Here is a 4,811-nt window from a genome sequence, read left to right as displayed (position 1 = left end):
TTTTTTTTTTTTTTTTTTTTTTTTTTAAAACAGATATCCAATTCTTCCGCATGCCCAGACCCCACAACTTGGGGAGGAATCAAATTGTTGGGGTTTGTCATTTCAAGGCACCGTTTGATAATGTTTTTACTATATTTCTATGTCTACAAATAACAGAAATGACTTTTCACATTTTCTGAAACAAAAATGGATTTTTTTTAGCCCGTTTAATAACGTTTCAAGAAACAGCGTTTCTGTGTCAAGAAACGACAGAAACGGAACAAAAAAAGTTTAACAAACTCGTTCCAACTTGTTCCGTTTCTCCTGTTTTCATAAATAGAAATCAAAATTTATGGTCATTTCTGTTCGTAGAAACGAACACGACTTGTTTCGTCTTTTCTAGAAACAAGTGAAGGCAAAGATTATTCTCTCTCTCTCTCTCTCTCTCTCTCTCTCTCTCCATAAGAAAGCGGCATTTCTTCAGCACAGTGTGGCCGGAGAGAACGTCTCGATCTCCGCGGGGAAAACTCCATTCTATAGTTGACCCTCTGGAACTATCGAAGGTATGCAATGCTTCATCAAAAACTTCTCTTATCTATCGATTTAGGGTTAGGGTAGTACGATTTATAGATTGGTTTACAGGGATTTCATAATTCCGACCAAGTTATTCTGTTGTGATTCTAATAAACCCTTCGAATCGTGGATAGTTTCGAAAGTGAAATTAGAAATCAATCCTTTGGTTTAAAGTGAAGCATGGCTGAACTGACATGCTAGGGTTTGGTTTCTACAAGTGGAGGTTTGGATGAGAGCAGAGTATCACATGTATCTCAATCAAGTTCTTGAGTGTTAGAATGATCTCGCCGACAACTAGCGAGGAAATCCAGTGCTCACCGATCTTCAGCTACCACCAATCGATCTTTAGCTACCATTGAAGAAATCCAATGGTTGTCGATCTTCGACTACCATCAACCGATCTGGACGGACTCTAATTCACAGAGCACCTGATTCAACCACCATTGTTGCAGTCCGAATAGCTTCAATGGCGATCCGAAGTTTAAGCACAGAGGAATGGAAAGAGATAATTTTCCATTATATTGTCTAAAAAAAAAAAAAATCTACAAGAAACAAGGTTTATCAAACACCAAAAATTCCATTTCTATTCTCAGAAACGGAAATTTCTGTTTCTATTCTCAGAAACAGAAATTTTTGTTTCTACCGTTTCTTCCGTTTCTTGAAACAAAAACATTATCAAACGATGCGCAAGTGTTTGATAAATTTGTTTCTCGATGCCCAAAGGGGAGAGGGTTCGATTGCCTCTTTTTAGGTTTAAAATAGTTGGGCATAACAACTTTTTTTCTTTCTTAAATTCATTTCTAAAAATGACAAAACAAGTCCGCTTATTTCATCAAAATTGTTTCTAGAATTATAAATAGACATAAATTTTGATTTATGTTTCTAAAAACATGTGAAACAAAACAACTTTATCAAACACTTTTTAAATTGTTTCTCTATTTCTGAGAACAAGACAACGTAGAAAATGACAGAAACGAAACATTATCACCGATGCCTAAGGGCCCGTTTGATAACGTTTTAAGAAACGCATTTCTGCCATTTCTGTGTCTAGAAATGGCAGAAACGGAACAAAAAACATTTGATAAAACTGTTTCGTTTCACTTGCTTTCAGAAATAAAATTAAAACTTTCTACCTATTTATCATTCAAGAAACAACCCAATTCGCTATTTCTAGAAACGACTAGTGACCATTCTTTTGCTGGTTACTATCGACTTCCATAAACATAACTTATCAAACACCTTCAATTCTATTTCTGTTTCTAGAAACGAAAACTTATGTTTCTGCCATTTCTTTAAAAATGTTATCAAACGGCCCTAAGATTTTTTCTTTTTTTCTTTCCTATCCATTTATATCCAACCAAACACAGCCTAATAAAAGGAAGTGTATGTACGGTACTCAAACCCAAATGTTTTTCAGAGCACCGTAGCCTGTAGAGAAGATCTACTGAACTAATAGTACAAGGCAAACTGAAATTTTTAACTTCATTGGACGATACAGATTCTAATATCTTAAATGGAAATCTATCTACTTTTCTGTAACTGGTTATTAATTTCTTTGGGGTAGAACCTACCAAAAAAAAACCTTTTTTAAACAAACAGAGAAATAAAATCACAGTTCTTGCTGATCCAGACCAGTATGAGTCTCTTCACCAGTTCACCACTAAACCCTCATTGAGGGACTCTGTTAAGCTGACTTTGCTCATCAGTGCTTCTTCTCCTTCTGCAAGAAATAGCCCAGATCTCAAAAACTCAAAATGATCAAAGGAACAAAGGGAGTAGGGGGAGATCAAACAAGTATGAGATAACCTGAGTTTTGCTGCAGATTTATAACAGATACCCATTTGAAAAGCAATTAAAGATGTAGAAAAACAGGGAAAGGCAGGAAAAACTGGAAATCGTTGGTATGGGGGGTCTGGGGAAGATAAATAGTCACTTTCAGGGTAAGAGAGAGAATTCCCTTTTCTCACTCTCACTTTCCCAGACTCCCATCCCAGCAAATTCCAGAAATTCCATCTCCCTTTCCCTTCTTTCCTTCTAACATGATTTCTTCTTCTTCTTCTTCTTGATGTTGAAGATCTAAGGGCTTGAAAGAATGGAAAAGGGAAGAAAACCCGGAAATCATTGGAATGGGAGGGTTGGGCAAGAAAATTCCAAGGCTTCCTCCAGTCTTCCCCTAAGGAAAACAAAGGAAATCATTCTCTCCTTCTTGCCTACCTTCCCATTCCCATACCTTCCGGTGATCCATCTCCCTTGCCTCTTCTATTGTTTGTCATCATACTCCCAACCTCAACAGAACATTATATAGTATGATGTGGAGGCGTGTAGCGGCATCTAGGGTTCCCACAAAAGTTTTTTTTTCTTTTTTTAATTAATTAATTATTTTTATTTTTTTATTTAAGGGTTCCCCACAAAAGATGATAATGTATAAAACTCTAGGGGGAAAAAAAATTCTAGGATTTCGTCATATAGATTCCTCTAAAATTATATAAACGCCATGATACGGATGGAAAATTAGAAACAGAGGGAGGCATCCCAAAATTCCTTTTGGATTAATACTTGCCTTAAAAATATGGACATTCTTAAATGAATATGAACATTTACCCAAAAAAAAAAAAACATATGAATACAAATGGAGTCTCACTTTTTTGATTATGTGTTAATTTTTAACTTCACTTTTTCTTCGGATGCTCTTAATTTATATCTCAACATTTTCAATCCATATCTTTCAATTGTCTTAGTTCTTTTACTTTTTGGGTTTCTTTTTCCTATTTTATTATTAGTTGCTATTTATTTGAACAAAATAAATTATATTTCAAATCATCTGAATTTTAATAATAATAATAATAATAATAATAATAATTATTATTATTATTATTATTATTAAAATACATTCTTAAAAGCTATCTCATATTATTATAATTATTATTATTATTATTATAGAACTGAATTTTGATACCTTGTGATCATATACCAATAACTCTAAATAGATACGGATATAAATTGAATTTAATTTTAGACTAGCCATTTAAATCCCTTACTTACAAGTGGAGGATTTTTATTAAATTGCCTTGGGAGTGGAGGATAATGATGGTAAATTGTGAAGGCAGGAGGAGCTCCTTGGTCTGCCAAACTCAGCTGCACCCATATAGGGCCCCACCAAATAAGCTTTTGGTTGGTGGCAACCAAAAGGTTCACTTACTACCCATGCTTTCATCTACTCTCGTGTTAGGTGGTAACAGATGGTGTGAATTCAGGACCTGCGTGGACCTGTCATCTTCAATGGTCAAGTCTCATGGGCCTGTCTTATGTGAACGAAGTCAGTGGGTCATGGGGATTGCACAAGTGAGCTCAGACCACTCTAGTCACAAATCTCTCAGCACTGAAGCCCATGTTCAGGTCCAGAAAGCAAATTGCAAGCCTGTGATGGGTTTAAATTTATGGGCGTGTGGACTGGGCTTGCTCAATGTCCTTCATAATCAGAACGTCAACTATGACCCACAAGAAGTGAATTTTTTTAGAGGCAATCATTATTAGCACTTGAAGAAAAGCTAATCCTGAGTTTTAAATTATTGATGTCTCTGAGGTTAATTCTTTTTACTTTTCCCTTTAAACGAGGATTTCCAGACCTTTGGCCCAACCATTCCCTTGGAGCACATGTATGCTCCCTCCCAATTCACGTGAGTGGGGTCAGCACCAGCTACTATGAGAACCATAGAAAGCATGGGTTGGACCCAAGGTAATAAGGGGAGAAAATCAGATAAAAACCTTAGCAGGTTAATTCTGGAGCTCACTTAATATGCAACACCTAATCAGGCCTAGAATTTGCTGGGTCATTTTTAATAAGTTTTCAAGGCCCATTATCAAATCTTAGGTCTCTCTGTCTCTCCCATCTCTCATATTTGTTCAGGGTTCACCCTTACACACCAATAAAGGATGAGACTCCATCCTACATGAAATATCTATCACATTCCATATAGAACTAAGTTTCCCTTCATCAGGTGGTAACATTCATATTCTTTCCTCCTATTTACAAACCCCTTATAGAATTTTGTACCTTTTCAGAAAAAAAAAAAAACTCACGATACCCCAAGATGCATTTAAAGCACCCACCCACAGTGAATGGGTGAAGAAAAACTCGGTCCATATAATATTCATAAGAACACATTTTCTACTCAACTTTTATCCAACAATACATTGAGCCACATAGCGACCTTATTTAACACTTATTCAACACACCCCCAACCCAACACCCCCCCCCC

The 4,811-nt window shown here is 36.0% G+C and overlaps 1 long non-coding RNA gene across 1 annotated transcript; it reads right to left on the bottom strand.

Annotated features, from left to right (window-relative positions):
* Positions 1 to 2,008: 2,008 nt before the first annotated feature.
* On the bottom strand, positions 2,009 to 3,040 carry LOC122067110. The gene is made up of 2 exons (XR_006136591.1): positions 2,359 to 3,040; positions 2,009 to 2,272 (listed from the first exon to the last, which is right to left on the bottom strand). It is a non-coding gene; the product is annotated as an uncharacterized LOC122067110 (long non-coding RNA).
* Positions 3,041 to 4,811: the final 1,771 nt, after the last annotated feature.

Source organism: Macadamia integrifolia, unplaced genomic scaffold, assembly GCF_013358625.1.
Source record: "Macadamia integrifolia cultivar HAES 741 unplaced genomic scaffold, SCU_Mint_v3 scaffold2717, whole genome shotgun sequence".
Taxonomy (NCBI): Eukaryota; Viridiplantae; Streptophyta; class Magnoliopsida; order Proteales; family Proteaceae; genus Macadamia; species Macadamia integrifolia.
Note: the sequence above shows the minus strand (reverse complement) of the source record. Positions and strands in the feature narration are given on the sequence as shown.